Source organism: Lygodium microphyllum, chromosome 25, assembly GCF_053477565.2.
Source record: "Lygodium microphyllum isolate KBCC chromosome 25, Lygodium_microphyllum_v1.1.10, whole genome shotgun sequence".
In the NCBI taxonomy this organism is placed as follows: Eukaryota; Viridiplantae; Streptophyta; class Polypodiopsida; order Schizaeales; family Lygodiaceae; genus Lygodium; species Lygodium microphyllum.
In genome coordinates, this window is record NC_141159.1 from 55,208,685 (window position 1) to 55,230,651 (window position 21,967).

At 42.6% G+C, this 21,967-nt stretch overlaps 1 pseudogene; it reads left to right on the forward strand.

The window, feature by feature from the left end:
• The first annotated feature begins 17,305 nt into the window (after nucleotides 1-17,305).
• On the forward strand, nucleotides 17,306-18,434 carry LOC148014235 (PHD finger protein ALFIN-LIKE 4 pseudogene; annotated as a pseudogene).
• Nucleotides 18,435-21,967: the final 3,533 nt, after the last annotated feature.

The following is a 21,967-nucleotide window of genomic DNA, read 5'->3' on the forward strand; positions in this document are numbered from 1 at the left end:
CATGCTTCTTCTAGACAATAGATTATAGATTTTTTCTTTTTGGTGTGGAACAATCTTTCCAATATTAAACAATGTATTCTTTAAACTTGATAAAGAAGTTATAATGACAATAATATGTCCTGTAGACTAAAGATGGAAATATATACCCAATTACATGCTCAAAAGAGACAAACTACTACATTTTGTGTGCCCAACAATTCCAAGTAATAGTTATTCAAAGATCAAACTAAGATAAATTGGTGAAAACTTGATAGTTTGTCACTTTCAAAGAGATATGAATTTTCTATAATCTTTTTTAATTGTTCGAACTATTTTCTAAGCATAAAATAGTCATTGGAGAACAAATGCATATAAGTTGCCTCTTTATAAATCCAACCCACTCAACATAATCAGTGCATAATGAGTATAACCTAACATAAATATTCTCCAAGATGATGACTTTTTTCATATTAGTGTTTGACCAATATCTAAAAATGATATGGCAGTTACACTGAGTGTAAAGGAGCTACAAAATTGACTAAGTTTTAAATACAAAGTTCTAGTAATTCTTGCAACTCCTTACTTCCTTTACACCCAGTGTCACTACAAATACTAATCATTTACTTTGACTCAATACATGGCTAAAACATCAAGTTCTTCATTCTTGGCATTCCAAGAATACTACTACATTTGTACACCCAAATTTCCAATAACCTATGCTAGCATTACTTTGGCTATAAGGGCATATCCTAGTGTATACTTTCCATCAAGATCATTGACATTAAAGCAACAATAGTGCTTCTTTTCTCCACCAACCACAATGGTTGATTTTAACAACTCAAGTAGAGCTTGTATCTATCAAGAGCCCTTCAATGAAGGCTCAAAAACACTAGACTTGCAACTTTGTACAAGTTCTATCAACCTCTCAAGTTTTGAGCTCTAATGCAAGCTCACACTAATTCATCTCTAAGATGAGAAATAACAAACACTATATTTACTAAGATGTTGAGTGTGGACACATATATACCTCTCAAAAGCTTGATGTATATGTTAAAACTCTTACTTCAGATACTCCACCATGAGAATCACCATGAGCACCACGAACCATGCCAACAAATAGACAAACAGATATACCCATAACCTCATAGCCTCAAGGATGAGGCTTTGATACCATGTAGACAAATTGACGAGAGAGAGAAAGAGATATATATATTACATGCTCAAAAGAGATGAACTACTACAGTTTGGGTGCCCAACAAATCCAAGTAATAGTTATTCAAAGATCAAACTAAGATAAATTGATGAAAATTTGATATTTTGGCACTTTTAAAGAGATATGAATTTTCTATAATATTTTTTAAGATATGAATTTTCTATAATATTTTGAAATTGTCCCAACTATTTTCTAAGCATAAAATAGTCATTGGAGAACAAATGCATATAAGTTGCCTCTTTATAAATCCAACCCACTCAATATAATCGGTGCATAATGAGTATAACCTAACAGAAATATTCTCCAAGATGATGAATTTTTTATACTAGTGTGTGACCAAGATCTAGAAGCGATATGGGAGTTACACTGAGTGTGAAGGAGCTACAAAATTGACAAAGGTTTAAATACAAAGTTCTAGTAATTCTTGCAACTCCTTACATCCTTTTCATCCACAGTCACTACAAATACTGATCATTTACTTCGACTCAATACATGGCTAAAACATTAAGTTCTTCATTCTTTGCATTCCAAGAATACTACTACATTTGTACACCCAAATTTCCAATAACCTATGTTACCATTACTTTGGCTCTAAGGGCATCTCCTAGTGTATACTTTCCGTCAAGATCATTGACATTAAAGCAACAATAGTGCTTCTTTTCTCCACCAACCACAATGGTTGACTTTAACAACTCAAGTAGAGCTTGTATCTATCAAGAGCTCTTCAATGAAGGCTCAAAAACACTAAACTTGCAACTTTGTACAAGTTCTATCAACTTCTCAAGTTTTGAGCTCTAATGCAAGCTCACACTAATTCATCTCTAAGATGAGAAATAACAAACACTATATTTACTAAGAAACTGAGTGTGGTAACATATATACCTCTCAAAAGCTTGATGTATATGTTAAAACTCTTACTTCAGATACTCCACCATGAGAATCACCATGAGCACCACGAACCATGCCAACAAATAGACAAACAGATAAACCCATAACCTCATAGCCTCAAGGATGAGGCTTTGATACCATGTAGACAAATTGAGGAGATATATATATACACACACACAAGATATATAGATTTACGTATCTCAACACTCTCTACAAAGAGAAATCTTGAATTCGTAGCTAGCTCTAGCCTCTACCCCGGTCAAATAGCCCATTGATGAAGGAGGGCTTTGCTACTAACCTAAGCAGAGGTTTAGTCCATGAACAAAAATGTGCCCATGAGGACACAATAACTTTGGTAGAACTACACAAGTAGGGTAATCATCCTATCATCTAGGAAAACACTTCTTTTCCATAACATCAATTAAGTAATCATTTGAATATCACATAATCATTAAGCAGCTTATCTTACCTAAGAAGACTATATCTTTTTCAAAACAACCACTCTTTTTTAAAAATGACAATTTCAACAAACTGAAACAATACTCGTTAAATACTTCTCAAGAAAAACAAAATCTACAACTTATCATTCTTTGGTATACAATGCCATAAGGTTCCTCTTCAAGTAAATCATGCTATTCAAGTAGTTTGTGCTACTAGTCTAATCGTTTTTTAAACCAAATCATAACTTATCTTCAACTTCTAAATCACTTATCCCTCTAAGGAAGTATAACTTTATAAAAGGCACTTGGAAGGCTTTTGATGTAGGTGAAATAGATATCATAGTCACAATTGAGTGATTTGTATTTGAGTTCTTTCTTGTATCCTAAGCTCCATTTCTCTTTCTTGAATCTCAACGATGCTTGTGTTTATCTTCCCCTTCAAGGTTTGAGGGCTTTCTTCTTCTTGTACACTTTGAGACTTGGCGACCTGCTTTGGCTTGAAAGAGTTCCTAATCAAGGGTTTAGTGTCTCCTTAGTGAAGTAGTGCCATACTTTCACAATCTCTTTATTTCTCTCTACCTCTTCAATCTCGCTTTCTTTCTCTATCTCTCTTCATCTCTCCCTCTACCTCGTTCTATATCCTTCTCTCTAACTTTTCTCTCATTCTCTCTTTCCATCTCTTCCTCCCTCTCTCTCTCCTCTCTACCTACCTCTCTATCTATGTGTCTTTGCTCTCTCTCTCTCCTTTCTCTACATATCTCTCCATTTCTATCTCTTCCTTTCTAAGGGTTTAGTGTCTCCTTAGAGAAGTAGTGCCATACTTTCACAATATCTTTATTTCTCTCTACCTCTCTATCTATGTGTCTTTCCTCTCTCTCTCTCTCCTTTCTCTACATATCTCTCCCTTTCTATCTCTTCCTTTCTAAGGGTTTAGTGTCTCTCTACCTACCTCTCTATCTATGTGTCTTTCCTCTCTCTCTCTCCTTTCTCTACATATCTCTCCCTTTCTATCTCTTCCTTTCTAAGGGTTTAGTGTCTCCTTAGTGAAGTAGTGCCATACTTTCACAATACCTTTATTTCTCTCTACCTCTTTCAATGCTGCTTTCTTGCTCTATCTCTCTTAATCTCTCCCTCTACCTCATTCTCTATCCTTCTCCCTAACTTTTCTCTCTTTCCATCTCTTCCTCCCTCTCTCTCTCCTCTCCACCTACCTCTCTATCTATGTGCCTTTCCTCTCTCTCTGTCTCTCTCTCCTTTCTTTGCATATCTCTCTCTTCCTTTCTATATCTGTCTATTCCTCTCTCTCTCTCTCTCTCTCTCTCTCTCTCTCTCTCTCTCTCTCTCTCTCTCTCTCTCTCTCTCTCTCTCTTTGTGAGTATGCAACACCTTGACACCCCCAAAATCTCCCCCTATCTCTGTTAACTATCTTTTTCTTTCTTTCTTTCTATCTTCTTTCATCCTCTACTACTACTACTACTAATTACTACTCCTATTGCTACTGCCACTGCCACTGCCACTGCCACTGCCACTGCCACTGCCACTGCCACTGCCACTGCCACTGCTACTGCTACTCCTCCTCCTCCTCCTCCTCCTCCTCCTCCTCCTCCTCCTCCTCCTATCTCTCTTAACTAGCTTTTTCTTTTTTTCTATCTTCTTTCTATTCTTTCATCCTCTACTACTACTACTACTATTACTACTGTTGCTACTGTTACTGCTACTGCTACTACTACTGCTACTTACTGCTACTTACTGCTACTTACTGCTACTGCTACTGCTACTGCTACTGCTACTGCTACTGCTACTGCTACTGCTACTGCTACTGCTACTGCTACTGCTACTGCTACTGCTACTGCTACTGCTACTGCTACTGCTACTGCTACTGCTACTGCTACTGCTACTGCTACTGCTACTGCTACTGCTACTGCTACTGCTACTGCTACTGCTACTGCTACTGCTACTGCTACTGCTACTGCTACTGCTACTGCTACTGCTACTGCTACTGCTACTGCTACTGCTACTGCTACTCCTACTCCTACTACTACTACTACTACTATTGCTACTACTGCTCCTGCTCCTGCTCTACTGCTCCTCCTCCTCCTCCTCCCTCCCTCTCTCTCTCTCTCTCTCTCTCTCTCTCTGTGAACATTTTAGGTTGCTAAGAAAAAGGACAAGGGAAATGCCTTAGAATATTAAGGATTTATAGACTTAGGGGAGGAGTAATGGCCCCTCCCTCTCTCTTGAGCTTATTGCCCTCTCTCTTTGTTATTATCATACTATTCATTCTTTGGTCACGTGGCAAGGAAGGAGTCTTGTTAGATTACCATTATTTGGAGATGATTTGAATGGTGGTGGCAATGATCTACAACACAATGTGTGACTGATCGTGGTGGTGATAGCATACCAATTCACAATTAGATAAGATTCTCTTTTTTTGTTTAAACTTAAGTTTAAAGTTCGATAAATTCTTTTTTTCTTTTGTTTGGACCCCTCCCCCATTAATCCCCTTTCATGCACATTGAGGAGCTCAAATATTACTTCTAATGATGGGAATAGTACCTCTATCAAGGTGCAAGAATTAAGCATCAATGTTGAAAAGGAAGCTTAAATCCTTTTCCTTATATTAAAGCTTCACTCTTCGTACTCCTTTCTCCAAGAATGAGCTTCCACAAATAGGAAATGTCGCTCTTATACTAGTTGAGAGGGAAGCAATTGTGGTATGTGAGGTAAAAGCTATGGAGAGTAAGAGGGTTGAGAGAGAAGAGAATAAAAGAGAGTTACGCGGGTATAAAATTAATGTTACCCTTATTTTTTGTTATCTTCACATGTATATGATTGTAAAGTGTATACTTATACAATGAGTGTCCACCCGATTATTGGTCATTTGATTTTACCCCAACAATAAGAACACAATATATATATATATATATATATATCCATTTGATGCACCACCAATGATAGCTCTCACACCTATGATCTTTTCCACTAGAGAAAACCTCCCCTGATAATCAATATCATAAATGTGTGTGTAACCTTTGGTAACTAGCCTTGCTTTCTACTTACTCACATTTTCCTATATATAAAAATTTACCTTGTAAATCCACTTGCAACCTATAGCTTCCTTGCCCTCAAGCAATGGAACCAAATCTCAAGTTTGATTTGCATTGATTGCAATCATTTCCTCATCCACAACTCTCTTCCAATGCACATAACCAATAGATTCATTAAAACAAGTTGGCTTGATCGATTATATTAACATCTTATCATACGTTCCCATATTATGTTAATATGACTAGCACATCTTTTTAGCTAAGTGATTTAATCACTTAACACCCCAGTTAACATTTATGATCAAGATAGACAAGTATAAAAAGTCTTATTTATTCATGAGGGCATATCCCTTTGAGTACATTTGATTTGGATAAGTAGGACAGGCTGATTGATACATTAGTTTGGGGAAAATAGGATTGTGTTACAATCGGCTACAAATTGCACGGGTGAGAGCCCGGTGCTCCTTGAATTAAACCATGATGCGCTTGCGCTCTTTTACAAAAGTATTGACTTGCGCTTTTTCTTGTGCGCCTTTCTCCCTTATTTAAGACTTTTCTCCTTGTGCGTCTTTGTCTTCTGTTTCACTTTGCCTTGGCCTTTGTCTTCTGCTTTAGCTTTTTCAGATTTTCCACCTTCGTTCAGGGAAAGCCAAGGAGAGGAAGAAAGAGAGAACAAGAGAGAGGAGAACAAGAAGAAGCAGCAAGCAAGCAAGCAAGCATCAAGGGAGGGTAACTTACCAAGGAGAGGAAGAAGGAGAAGGAAGAAGCACCACCACCCGCCACACCAAACACCCAAGGTGACTCTCTCTCTCTCTCTCTCTCTCTCTCTCTCTCTCTCTCTCTCTCTCTCTCTTTGTTTCTCTCTTCCTCTCTCTGCTCTGTCTGTGTATTTAGGATTTGTGATTCCATTATGTATTGCATTTTGTAAATCATCAATGGCAGTCGTCGGGCTAAAATCAGCCGATCGAGCGCATCTGATAGCGCATCTATATTTCAGTGTAGACGCATATATAGACGCAAAAAATGTTTCCTCTCATAGCGTCTGAGGGCGCGTCTTAGAGCGCGTGTGCTGGCGCGTGTACTTTGCAGTATACACGTGATGATACACGCACTGGACAGAAGGTTGATCTGCAGTCTACACGCAATTATACACGCACATTGACATGGGATGTGCGTCTGACAGCGCGTCTGTGCTGCATTTTAGATGCGAAGATAGACGCGCTGGACAGAAGGTTCACTTTGGAGCGTGTCTGAGGGCGCGTCTAACCTGCAATTTAGACACGGGGATACACGCGCCAGGTCTCCCAGTTCTGATAGTAAATAATATATTTTTGCAATGATGAATGTGACCAATCCCATGTTTGTGTTTATCAGTTTTCTTATTTATGAGAAGCATTTTTATGCTCAATGTCTAAAGAAAGCTCTTTGAAAATGTAGGTAATATATGATTTTTTGTATGCAAATAAATTTGTCTTTTTCCTGTGTTTTTTTTGCAGATGTCGTATCCTGGTTCATCTAGCAATGACCCGGATTTGGATCGCATGAATGATACATTGGCCTTCTTTGGCAGGGGGGTCAATGCATTTTTTGGAGGTTTTCCTAGTAGGGAAGACTTCATGGGAGAGATGACCAGACACCTTGGCCGCTCTCCCATAGCGGACGAGGTATTCAGTGTCATGTCTGGGACGCCTCTGACGTCTTTGCCTGGCACTACTTCCCAGACTCCACATGTAGGTACTCCACATGCAGGTGCTCCATATACAGGTACTCCATATGCAGGTACTCCACGTGCTCCACGTGCATCGGCTGAAGCACAAGGATCTACAGAAGCACGTGCATCTGCAGAAGCTCGTGCATCCAGCAAGGCAGAGGGTAGTCGACAGAGAGGGAGGAGGGAGAGTCGAGGGGGAGGACGAGGCTTGTGTGGGGGTTGCCTAGGAGGTGGCGAGTGATCACCCTCACCAGTAGATCACGTAGAGGAGGTTGTATGCCAGTACTATAGAGTTACAGATGCTGGTGGCATCTTTCATGATGATGAGGGAAGGGATGTAATGGCGTACATGAGGAGCGTCGTGCATGCGACGTATAAAGATTGTTTCATTGCCTTCAAAAATCAGAAAAGCGGCTTGTGGCAGGAGGTGTTGAGGGCAGTCCATAGGAGGTACCCAAATCCTGAGGGTCAGCGATTCTCGGATGATTGGGGACGCACAAAAGTGAGGGATATGCTTCACAACAAAAGATCCCACCTCATGACACGGGCCAGGGACTCACTGCGGAGGGAAGAGGAGGGGCGTGGAGCCTATAGCCAACCACCTATGTGCCACCGCATAGAGTGGAAGAAAGCCAAGAAGAAAGCAGCAGAGAAAGTGAATTGTCGCCAGCAGGCAGAGGCACGATGGAAAACCAACTAAGGAGAAATCATCTGTCAGCAATTCAACATTAAGAAATTTGCATGCCGTCACTTTGATTGCAATTCACTTTCTGAGTGTCTCTCTTTGAGCTTGCCGATGCCGTTGGTCTCTTGAAATCTCTCTAACATCACCTTCTGCGGAGCTGTTATGAACTTGCTGCTTCTTTGACGGCCGTGTGGTGGATTTTCCCTTGACGACACCTTTTTTAATGCAACGGAGTTTGCAGGAGTGGATGATCTTTTGTGGCGCAGGAGTGGATGATCTTCCGTGGCAGAAGGTGGAAAATTTTGTTTGTATATGTAGTTCATATACTCACTGTGCAATGACACCTTTGTCAACATCCTGAAAGCTTGTGTATTAGTAGACAACATTAAGTTGATTCATGCTGAGGAACATGGAACACAATGATTGCAGGGAATGCTCAACATGGTATTGGTGATTGTGCCCTGGATCTCTTTGGAAAAAGAAAAAAAACAGTGGCAACCTGTAATGTGTCCACTAGAATCATCCAAGACACGTCTTAGTAGTCCTCGGAAAGGATGTCTAGAAAGCTCCGCCCGGCATTCCCATGGAATGTTACGGGATTTGCGATCTAGGTCTTCCTGCGTCTGCCACGTAGCAGAAGTATCCTGGCTGTTCCCACTTAGGATCGACCTGAATTAGGGTTTTCGTGATTTGGTCATTAGCTAACAACAACTAGCGTCAGACCCGAGCAAACTACTTTATGCAGAAACGCCAGGTCCGAAGCGGATTCACACTGCACTTGGTTCAAGGAGAATGGGAAACGAGAGGGATGCAAGGCTCAACCTCTCTGCCATAAGGCATAGTCCCATTCCGTTCCCCTAAAACAACGTAAATCGCGTAAGATGTAACTCTAGGTCATCGCTCTCATTACTCGTTTTGATGATGATGATCATCCCGCTGTTCTTCGAGATTTTTGAGAAAAGTTCCCGGCTAGCCCGGACCACCCAACCGTAGGACGGACCCATGGTCCATCCTCCGCACTTTCCTCGGTTTGTTTTAGTTATGTAATTATCTAACACATTAATTTGACATATAACAATCAGCTTCTTTAATTACTCCTGTTAAGCACTGGTTCCTTCACGTAATCTTATCACGTGACATAGAAAAACAATATCAGACAAATTCTTTATTATCATTTCATCATTTTATCTTTGAAATACAAGGAGTTCCGCCCGTAGGCTTGTCCATAATCCGCCCGCAAATTCCAGGGTGGTTATAAAAACTCGCGTGAGAGGCAATAGGGAAGGGGGGGCTTAGATTCCAAGAAAAAGGGGGTGTAAAGATCACTTAGGAAGGGGGCTTATGAAAGCCCCCTTAGAAGCTTTCAAGAAGCTTCTCTCGTTAAACCACGTGGACGAGAGTATGGTGGCCGAATATTTGCAGAGCTGGTGACGTCCGTCATCAGCCGGCGGCTTCACGAATCAGGCGGCAGCTGGCGCTCTTCTACGGACTTCCTCCTCCACCCCACGACAGTCTTCAGCAGCCTCACGACCTCTCTGCTTGTCCCCGTCCATCTTCAACAGCCTCACGACCTCTCAGCTTCTCCACGACTCCCCCCTTCTCACCCCTTTCCACAATCCTCTCAGACTGTGGCGTTATGGCCCTCCCCTCCCCTCAACCGACCTCCATGACAATAGGAATTGTAATACGGGGACGGCTGATGCTGCGTCATCCACCCCTCTCCTCCCTACGCCCTCTCCCACAGGGGGTTTTTAAAGGGTAGGGAGAGGAGACCTCTCTCTCTACGTGGCCAGTTGCATGGCCCTTATCCCTTCCACGAGCTCCACCAACGAGCTTAGTCATCGTGCCTCCCCTCCTTCTCCCCCAGCACGACTGACGGCTAGGGAAAGGAGGGGATAATTTTTAAAAAAAATTGCTATTATCTAACTTAAGAGGAGATTCATATGCGGGAATATTATACAACCCTTGTTGAAAATCTTATATGTATCTTATGGTGTTAGAGAGCTTGCTAGAGACAAACCTATCCTTCTGCAGAGTCATAGATTCCAGCAGTGAAGTATTGCCATAGAGTTTGTTAAACTTGCACAGGGTTTAATAATTTCTGATCAGAAACTGGCCTTTGATTACTGGAACTGGTGATGCTTGGATTCAATAGCTCTTCAAGTTGTGAACAACAAGTTTATTGAACAGATGCATGTTAAAACAACAATCTTTGCATTCAATATGAAGAGTCTGGAGTTTATTGTTGCATAGCCTGATCTCACTTGTTTAATCTTCTATCTTGAAATTTCTCAAGAACCTCTGTGGTTGCGACTTTATTTTCGAAAACCCTTCGACATCTTTGGTGAACCTGACGTGAAAGCGTCGCAGAAATTTCAGGATGAGAGATACGTCAGCATCCATTTCAGCCTCTTCTACAATTCCAGCTGCGTCCTCTACTTCAGCTCCATCAATAACTACTGCGTCAAGTACTTCAACAGATGATCTAAAGCAGATTTTGCAGAATATGTCCATGTATATGCAGCTTCAAAATCAGCAGACACAATTGTATATGCAGCAGCAGTAGCAATTGCATCAACAGCAGTTGTCTCAGTAAAGGCAACTATATTCGGAGGAGGAGAATGCAATCAGCGCGACTAAGGCGATTGAAGCAGTTGAGAATGAGAAGAAGCTATTTGATGGCCATAATGTTTCAGCATATTTGAAGACATATGAGATCAAGATGGGGTTTTTTGGAGTTCCAGCTGGACTTATGAGTAAGTATTTCCTTCGTCTTGTCACACCTGCCTTGAGGGCAAAAGTGACTGATCTTTTTATTCAAAATTCGCATTGGCAAGATTTTAAGAAAGCCCTGAAAGAAGATTATTTCCTTGAGGACTTTGGGATGGCTACACGGCGGTCATTCCGAGAGTGGGTCTACATGCCAAACAAAGGTTTAGCTGCTTCAGAGTTGATTCGAGAATTTGAAGAAAGGTATAGTCAGCTTGATGCCATTGAACAAAGAGCATTGGATGTTGAGAAAGTTGAGCTTTTCTTGCAAGCTGCAGATCCTGCTCTTCAGGAAGAATTGGGAGAGCTTCTTATCGCACGAAGCCTATGGGACTTAAAACGGATTGGCAAGATGCCCAGGATGCAGTCTCGACTTTGACAAAGAGAAGGATATGGAAGACCCGCCTACAGAATGGTTCTATGACACCGACACCGTCTTCTGCACCTATGCCTGCTTCTATCCCTGTTATTTCTTCTCCTCCTCAGCTAGTTTCTTGGCCTATGCCAGTGCCTACTTTTTCTACTCCTCCTATTCCTCCTGTTCCACGACCAATGCCTACACCTTCTGCTCCAAAACCATCCAATCTGTCGTCGATGCCTACCTCTCTTGATGATATAATCAAAGGCATAACGAATTTGACACTGGAGTCAGTTAAAGCGGAGTTGGTGGGAAAATTGAAAGAGCAATTTGCTTCGACTGCGCCTACTATTTCTTCTGGTGCTCCTAGTGCACCTAGGAGTGCTCCTAGTGCACCTAGGAACACCATATTGGGGAATATGGGAATTTCCCATAAGTTTGGGACACATGGTCAAATCTTTGGATTTGTCATAACTTGAACACTATAACTCCAAATTGAGTGCTCTATAGCTCAATAGATTCCATTTTTCAAGCGCTTTCCAATTATAGGTCACATCATATGGTTTTGAGCAACTTATAAGCATGTTATCTGGGTGCCACCTTTTTAGTATTCAAAAAATGGGAATTGGGAGATTCCCAAACTCACTAATATTTTGTTTAGGAGAGATCGATGATGTATTTGGTATGATAGTACGGACCATCAGCATTGCAGAGATTGTGAATCTTTTCAGGATGCAAGGAGGAAGAATTTGGTATTTTGGGGACAAGATGGTAAGATTTGGTTGACTGAAACAGGAGCTCCGCTTGCTACCAACTTTGGGAAAGGCGGAATGAAGAAGTTAGTGGATGACATGGCTGCCGAACTTCTTATGTGGCAGCTAGAGGAGATGCTTCTGCATATGGAGTCCAGATTGAGAAGGGATCAGAGAATCAGTCAGCACTATGGACTTATCCTATGGAGACGGCAAACAAGGGAAAAATTCAGCAAACTGTTTTGACTAGTGCATGCTCTAGCATCAGATCTGAGATAGGTTGGGATTCGCCTGTTGACAGGTACTCTATTTATGCCTACTTGGCTAAGTCTCAGGGAGCAGATGTACTTGTTGAGGAGAAGCGTAAGAGGGATGAAGAAAATCCAAGTGCAGCTAAAAAAACTAGAGGGGGTGAGTTTGTTACTCCACCTACTGCAGGACCGTCTTTGAGACCAGGGCCAGAACGATAGATGGAAGATGCTCAAAAGAGAGAAAAGAGGAAAGAGCCTAGAGAGAGAAAGCAGCTAGGGTTTAGATTGATGTCCGATATTGAGACATCTACAGACATGGAGAAAATATTTAATGACAAGATACTTGGTAGTGAGGTGACTTTTACTATTTCTGAGGTTTTGGGCATCTCGAAAAGAGAGTTTCAAGATCAGTTCCAAGAGGTCCTGAAGAGGAAAAGACATGCATTGCCTACTACTGATACACAGGGAGTTTTGATTGGGGAGTTGGACGAGGATGAGGATGAGGTTATGGTTGAGAATGCTTCTGTTTTTCCACAGATAGAGAAGAGAGTTCAGCCTATGCACTATGCTGAAACTGATGAGCCTGTCTTGATACCGCGTAGTCACTTTTCGCGGAGTCATTGGGCTAGGGAAACTATAGAGACGATGGTAAAAATTGGAGAGAAACAGGTGCCTTATGTTGCTTTGGTGGATCATGGTTTAGAGATTAATCTCATAGTTCGTGGAGTTTATGAGAGTATTAGATGGCCTATGGATGTAGAGCATGGGTGGGGTATGAGAGCTGCCAACAACATTGCAGGTGATTTGTATGCTGCCTGTCCCAGTGTCAGGGTTTCTATTGGGGATGTAGAGGAGAATTTCCATTTCTTTGTGCAGGATTCATGCTCTTATCCCATAATTCTTGGACAGCCATTCATCACAGAGATGCGCATGGAAACAAAGGTAATGGATGATGGATCTGCTTATGCACGGATTCGCAGTAAAGATGGTATGAGAGCAGTTCAGTTTATGACTGTGTGTGTGAATCATGTTAGAAGCAGGGATACTCTTAGAGATGCACCTTTGCCCACTGTGAGGGATTCGAGTTTTCATTAGGTACCGTTGTTTTGCGAGACGACGGTGGTACAGAGCAGAGGGGATTGGAGTTCTCGCCTCCTGGCAGCAGTGTTTTCTCCTCCAGTTTTGTTGGAATTTCAGCAAACAGTTCAATGAGTTATCAGAAGACTTCTAAGTTGCCTAGAGCTGCCAGACAGTATATATGCAGGAAGAAGAAAAATTTGAAAAATGCAGGAATTTTAGAGGATGATGAGCATATAGATGGGATGTATGATAGTATGATTTGTGCAGATACGATGATAGAGATGGAAAATATGCTGAAAACTGATATGCAGAGTTGTCACAGTAATGTATTAGTGCAATCCCTGGACATGTTTCATGAAATTGCAGATTTTGTGTCATAGATAGAGCCAGAGGCTGAGGTGATTCAGCAAAAAGTATTGAGTGTTGAAGAAATTCAGCAAACAGAGTTTCCAGCTGAATATGATCAGCTTACAGAGACACATAGGGCTGAAACTTTTCAGCCAACAGAGTTTACTATTGAAATATTTCAGCATCCAGAGTTTAGGGCTGTTCCTATGCAGTCCATAGAGCAGAGGGCTGAGGATATTCAGCCATTGGAGTGCAGAATTGCTAATTTACAGCAAAATTTGAGTAATGCAGAGGATCATAATGAAGCCAGGGTTGACACGAAATACAAGACTGTGGATAAGAAGGTGAAGCCGGTAGTTGTACCGCTTCCACCTGACAGTGATCAGTAAATAGAGAGGGCTGCCAAACAGCCAATTTTGAGGAATCCGGAGCATATAGGCCATAAATTTTCAGCAGAGACTCTTGCTGAATTGAAAATTGGAAATGGTGATTTCTTGCTACCCACAGAGAAGCAATGCTTTCAGGAGATGCTTGAGCAACATGGAAGGGGGTTTGCTTTTTTCCCGCATGAGATTGGATGTGTGAATCCAGATATTGTTGCTCCTATGGTGATCTTTACTATTCCTCATATTCCATGGAACCTCCGACCTATTCCAGTGCCTAAGGCACACCTGCCAAAGCTGATTGATTTGTTAAATGAGAAAATCAGGATGGGAATTCTTGAGCCTTCATCTGCACCATACTCAAACAGGTGGTTTACGGTTCCAAAGAAGAATGGTACTCTCCGATTTATACAGGACATGCAGCCAGTAAACAGAGTTACTATCAGGAATGTTGGTATAGGTCCAGTTGTGGATGAGTTTGCAGAAGCATTTGCTAGACATGCCATCTATTCTTTAGGTGATTTGTATTCGGGATATGATCAGTTTCAGTTGGCTTTGGAAAGCACGGACATAACCACTATGAGAACTCCTATTGGGCTTGTCAGGATGTGTACCTTGCCTCAAGGTGCCATTAATTCTGTTGCGTATATGATGAATGCCATGCATAAGGTCCTTCGTGATTACATATCTCAGTTTACCATGCCTTTCTTGGATGATGTACCCATTAAGGGGTGTGCAGAAGAAGAGAAGAATGAGAGTCTAAATGAGCAGGGATGCAGATACTTTGTGGCTGATCATATTTCAGCTTGCGAGAAGATTTTGGCCAAGTTAGAAGAAGTGAACTTGACACTATCAGGGCAAAAATCTGTTTTTGGAGTAAATGAGGTTGTCATTGTTGGACATATGTGTGGGTATTATGGCAGGAAACCCTCACCTGATAAGGTGGATGCTATAGGCAAGATTACGGAGTATTGTTCTACCACTTCAGAGGTGCGGAGATTCATTGGAGCTTGTGTGTTTTATATGACTTGGATATCCCATTTTGCACACATAGCAGATTGTTTATATCAGCTGCTTCGAAAGGGGCAAAAATTCTATTGGGATGAGAGCCACACTAGAGCCATGCAGAAATTGAAGAAGTTATTGCAGATTACTCCTACTCTCAGGAAAGTGGATTATAATTGTGGAAGGCCTATTGTATTGACAGTTGACACTAGTCCAATTGGCATAGGTTGGGCTGTGGGTCAAGATGATGCAAATGGAAACAGGTATGCTATTCGGTTTAGGGCGAAAATCCTAAACAAGAGATAGAGGAGATATCCGCAAATCAAGAGGGAGTTACTGGGGATTGTTACGGCTCTCAAATGTGACAAGGAGTACTTTATTGGAGCTTCAGTTGTGATAGAGACAGATTGCTTGCCATTGATTGGTATGATTACGAGTTGCTCTACTCCGGATATAGCTATGCTGAGATGGATTGCATACATCAAGTCATTAAATCCGGAATTTAAACACATAGCAGGAAAGTATAATCCAGTGGCAGATATGTTGTCTAGAGCTAGATATGATGATGAGGAAATACTACTTGTAGAAGAGGATGATGCAGAAATTTCAGCCACTATGGTTGATCATGTTTGCTATGTCTATGATATTGTGGCTTTCATAGAAGAACTCTATGTTGGAGATTGGTTGCAGATTGGGAAGTACCTTAGTACACTAAGCAAAAGAGATGAATGGATAGATGAAGAGTTCAAGAAGATCAGAAGAAAAGCCTATGGTTATTTTCTCAAGGACAGATTTCTTTGGAAGCATCCGAAGAAAAGAGGCGGATTACCTTTGCGGGTTGTCTGCGATAGAGAGACACAGTTACAGGTGATGAGGGAGTTTCATGAGAGTCCTTGGGCTGGTCATAGAGGAGTGTGGGCTACTTATGAGAAAATCAAGGAGAAATATTGGTGGAAAGGCATGTATAGAGATGTTTCTCACTTTGTAGAGACTTGCAGAGATTGCCAGATGTATTCGGTAGTGCGTCATCGAGATGAGCTTCATCCGACCTATCCGCTATGCATTCATTATAAGTGGATAGTTGACTTGGTTACTATGCCTATGGGTCTATGGCAGATGAGGTATATTGTTTTGGCTAGAGAGGATCTTACCAATCATGTTGAGGGTAGATCTTTGAGAACGAAGACCACTAGTGCAGTGTGTAAGTTCTTATTGGAAGAAATTTTCTGCAGGTATGGCTGTGTGGGTAAGATCACTACGGATCGCGGTGAATTGGATGCAGATGAAGCTAGGGAGTTTTTCTCTCAATTAGGAATCAAGTTGGCTCTAACCACAGCATACAATCCAGAGGGAAATGGGAAGAGTGAAAGAGGGCATCCGCCGATAGTAAAAGCGTTAGCCAAAGCATGCAGAGGACGGATTGGAGAATGGCCGAGACTTCTACCATTTGCTTTGTGGGCTGATCGTACGACTCACAGTGTTACCACAGGATATATGCCCACAGAGTTGATGTATGGTCAGAAACCTGTTATGCCGACTGAGACTTGTGCTTCGACTTGGTCAGTTTTACGTTGGCAGGAGGATTTGACGAGAGAGGAGCTCTTAGCTCTTTGGATTCAATAGTTGGAGAGAAGACCAGAGGATATTCAGCTAGCTATTGACAGGTTGAAGATTTCTAGACTAAGAAATAAGGACAGGTTTGACAGCAGGCATCGCTTGCGACCTAGAGCAATAGAAGAGGGAGACTGGGTATTAGTCTTTGATAGCAGCCTTGAAAATCAGTATACTGCACTTCGAAAGATGGTGAAAAGATGGTTCAGGCCGTACATAGTCAGACATGTCTTTGATAATGCAATATATGTGTTGAGAGAATTGGATGGGACAATGCTTAGAGTGCCTATTGCAGGAAAAAGAATCAAGATTTTCAAGAAAAGAGATGATGAAGATTATGCATTGGAAGAATTTGCAAGAGAAGAGCAACGAGAAGAAACTCCAATGGAAGAGACAGATGATATGACAGATAATCTTGTTGATATACATGAAATGCACAATGAAGAGATTGATCTGTTTGTGGATCTTGATGATAACGATCATGGGTAGTTGGCCCATCCGGAGGATGCGCAGGATTAGAGGGGGTGGATGTCGTATTGCTGCGCATCCGAGGTGTGAAATCCACCCAAAAGTTGTATGTGTGGGAGTTGATTTTTGTGTACATACTTAGTTATTATGTTTGCATCTTTATTCTGTTTGGTGGAGGCTTAGAGTTAGTCATGTCCTGCCATGGGCTAATTACAGCTCCCAAGTCACAGCTTGCCTTGCCTGAACTTCAACTTGGAGTCATTCCAGGTGCTGGAGGCACTCAACGTCTACCCTGATTAGTTGGTTTGTCAAAAGCCATGGATATGATCCTGACATCAAAGTCTATCTCTGCTGAAGAGGCTCTTGAATTGGCCCTTATCGATGCCATTGTGCCATCAGAAGAGCTCCTTGACTATGCCAAAAAGTGGGCTTTAGATATTGCAAATTTTCGCAGGGCATGGAGTATTTCTCTTCATAGAACTGACAAACTAGAGCCCTTTGGTGAGGCACGAAAAACTTTGAAGCTTATAAGACAGCACCCTTTAATTTGCTTAGATGCTATTAAAAAAGAACTATTTTTGAAAAGAGGACAAAGGGGGCGTGAGAAAGAAAAAGCAAGGGAGGACTATTTTTGAAAGGGGAGTTTTGAAGGCAAAAGACGATGATGGAGTGGAATAGTTTTTGCTTTAACGGCTGCAATAGAGTGTGGAAATGCAAGTGATGAATCGCATGCAGAGGACAAATTCTAAAGGCGAAATCGACAGAGGAGGAAGGGGAACAGCCATGGCAGTGGTGGGAGAGAAACGCATGCGCTCTGCCATGAGCGCTCTCGACGAAGCCAACCAGGCCATTCACACGTTCACAGGACCTTGGTTCGAGTGCAGTCATGATCAAGATGGTTGCTGAGGATCTAGAAGCTGAAAATCAGACAGAACTCGTGGAGGAGCGAGTGTCATCCCAAGAAGCATTGAGGAGATTTTTCTGGATTACAAGGGCAGGCGAGCAGGCTTGATCAAGGTTCTCACTTCAAATGTGGAGGAGTTCTACGACGAATGCAATCCAGAGAAGGACAACTTGTGTCTGTATGGGTACCTGGATGAATCTTGGCAAGTCACCTTACCTACAGAAGAGATTTCACCTGAGCTCCCAGAGCCTGCTCTAGGCATCAATTTCCCAAGAGATGGGTTGGAGCGCAAGGACTGGCTCTCGCTGGTAGCAGTACACAGTGATGTTTGGCTTCTCTCTATTGCATCCTTCTATGCAGCGCGATTTGACAAAAATGATAGGAAACGCTTGTTTAATATGGTTAATGAGCTTCCAACAGTGCTAGAAGTAGTGAGTGGCAACAAACCAACTAAGGAGAAATCATCTGTCAGCAATTCAACATTAAGAAATTTGTATGCCGTCACTTTGATTGCAATTCACTTTCTGAGTGTCTCTCTTTGAGCCTGCCGATGCCGTTGGTCTCTTGAAATCTCTCTAACGTCACCTTCTGCGGAGCTGTTATGAACTTACTGCTTCTTTGACGGCTGTGTGGTGGATTTTCCCTTGACGACACCTTCTTTAATGCAACGGAGTTTGCAGGACTGGATGATCTTCTGTGGCGCAGGACTGGATGATCTTCCGTGGCAGAAGGTGGAAAATTTTGTTTGTATATGTAGTTCATATACTCACTGTGCAATGACACCTTTGTCAACATCCTGAAAGCTTGTGTATTAGTAGACAGCATTAAGTTGATTCATGCTGAGGAACATGGAACACAATGATTGCAGGGAATGCTCAACATGGTATTGGTGACTGTGCCCTAGATCTCTTTGGAAAAAAAAAAAGCAGTGGCAACCCTTGCTGAAAATCTTATATGTATCTTATGGTGTTAGAGAACTTGCTAGAGACAAACCTATCCTTCTGCAGAGTCATAGATTCCAACAGTGAAGTATTTCCATAGAGTTTGTTAAACTTGCGCAGGGTTTAATAATTTCTGATCAGAAACTGGCCTTTGATTACTGGAACTGGTGATGCTTGGATTCAATAGCTCTTCAGGTTGTGAACAACAAGTTTATTGAACAGATGCATGTTAAAACAACAATCTTTCCATTCAATATGAAGAGTCTGGAGTTTATTGTTGCATAGCCTGGTCTCACTTGTTTAATCTTCTATCTTGAAATTTCTCAAGAACCTCTGTGGTTGCGACTTTATTTTCGAAAACCCTTCGACAACGTGCATATCGATGCTTCTAAATTTGTTGTGGGGGTAGTGTTGTGCCAACCTGGCGAACACAACCTAGACTATCCAATGAGCTTTGCTAGCAAAAAACTCACTGAGACGGAAATAAACTACTCGACGACGACAGAAAGAGAAGGGTTAACCATGGTGTTTGTTGTGAAGAAATTCCAGCACTATCTAGTGGCCACACCTTTTACCTTTTTTGTGGACCATCAAGCCCTACTCTATCTAGTAAACAAACCTTGTGCTATAGGATGCATAGCTTGGTGGCTCCTTCTGCTCTTGGAATTTTACTTCTCCTGGTTGTATGAAAAGGAAAACAGCACTACATGGCTGACCATATGTCGCGCATTCCCACGGGAGAGGCCACTAGACAAGGCATTGTTGACGAATTGCCCGACGCCCATCTCTTTACCCTATCCAACGGGAGAGAGTTATTCAAGGCTGATCTAACGCCATATTGGGTGAATGATATAGTCCAAGTTCTTGAACACGGATTACCTGATCGACCGATAGAAAAAGCCTAACTTAGGCAATTGATCCTTAAGATCCAGCCCTATCAGCTGATCGCAGGCCAACTCTACAGGCTGGGGCAAGATGGATTGTTGCGCAAATGTGTATGCAAATATGAGATGCACAATGTGCTCTCAGAAGCGCACGGCGGCATTGCTGGAGGGCACTTTAGCGAAGACATGACAACACAAAAAGTGTTGCAATCTCAACTGTGGTAGCCCACGCTTTTCCCGATGCAGCCCGATTCGTCAAGCATTGTGATGAGTGCCAACGGACAAAAGTCCCGATTCGGAGGGACCAGATGGAATTGACCCCTGTTATCGTACGACAACCCTTCGAAAATTGGGGAATTGACTTCATCAGACCCATCAGTCCTACTGCCCAGTATTCACAGCCCAAGTACATCATTGTGGCCACGGACTACCTCAGGAAATGGGCAGAGGCAAGAGCGATACGAAAAAACGATGCTAGGATGACTGCCAAGTTCTTATGGGAGCAGGTGATCTCATGATTCGGCTGCCCCATCGAACTGGTCAGTGATCAAGGTACGCACTTCATCAACGAAGTGATAGCACATCTCCTGTCCACCTTTCTCATCATCCATCGCAAATCCGCACCATACTACCCTCAGGCAAATAGCCAGGCCGAATCCACGAATAAGATTCTTATCAATGTCCTGACCAAGGTGGTCTCAGTCTCACACACCGATTGGGACAACAAGCTGATGGCAACCCTGTGGGCTTACTGTGCAGCTTATAAGACGGCTGTCGGTCAACAAACCGCCTTCAAGCTGACCTATGGAACTGAAGCAATTCTACCATTAGAATTTTTCGTTCCTAGCCTAAGAATAGCACTTCAAGAATGATGGGAAGGGAAGGAGGCATGGATGCAACGCCTGGTCGAACTCGAGCACCTCTTAGAGACTCACCTTCTAGCCACCCATGCGCTTATATGTGAGACGGCCCGACGCAAAATTTGGTTTGACAAGCATGTCAAGCAGTGTGACTTCAAACAGGGCGACTAAGTGCTCCTCTACTCAGTTAAGAGGCACAATCAGAAAATGAAATTTAGAGGTCTTGGACCTTTCAGGGTTCATGCGATCAGCTGCACAAGCAATGTCGAGCTCGAGATGGATGGTGAGGGCATAGGCTTCTTCAATGGCAGTCATATCAAGAAGTACTACCCCCCACCCATCCTTTGCACGAGCCCCCGATGCTAGAACTACCTGTCAAGATACGAGTGGCCACAATCACGGAGGTTGATGATGAGGATGAGGAAGCTGTAGAACCCGCATACCTCCATATTACGGTCACGGCAAAACAAACATGCGCTTTCAACGCCTTGATCAATGAGGGAGCAGATTTCAATGTCTTGACTCATGATCATTGGACTCAACTTGGCAAACCACAAATTCAATCCACTAATGCGAAATTAAGCCCATATGGGACCCATTCCTATGCACTTCTCGGCAAGTGCAGAGCCACCGTTTCTATCGAGTCTAAGACTATTCCAATGATTTTTTATGTGTTGCCAAATGCTAAAAATGCAGGCAGCATGGAGTCGCCACTAGGGCGAACTTTCAAAAAGCAGACTCACTATAATGTTGATTATGAATAGCAGCGCATCCACCTCGCAATAGGCAACGTTCGCATTGTCACAGCTTTTAGCAAGGGCTGCGCGAACTCATCACTGTCTACAATGCCACCGGTAGAAATATCCGTAACTAAGTCCAAGGAGGGGGGTAGTGCGTGGCCGCCACCTCCCAGATTCCATGAATCACAGCCCACAACAGCAAAACCTAAATCCCAACAGCCTAGATTTCAATGGCAGCCTAAGCAGCCGCAACTGCCGCCTAGGAGTCGACGCTCCTATCCTCATGAAACCAAAAACTCTAAACCTAGGAGGCTAAGACGCAGTCACAGAAAGCGCCGCATGATCAAGCAAAGATGGGTTCCTAAAACCCTCTTGCACGCGCAAGGCTACTACATGGGCAACACCTGGCTATGGATCCCTAAGGCCTACATGGCCAAAGGCGCTACTCATACGCCGCCCTCAAGCTTGATCAACCCAAGTCCCATAATCCCTCCAAACCATTCGCCGCAGTGCCCTCCAAAACCACAGCCATCCGACCCATCCACGCCTAAACCCAAGGAAGTCACACAAGCCTATCGACCCAAATAACAGACTTCGTCACATGAGTCATCACTCGACCAAGTCAACCCAACTTCTCCAATCCACCTTGA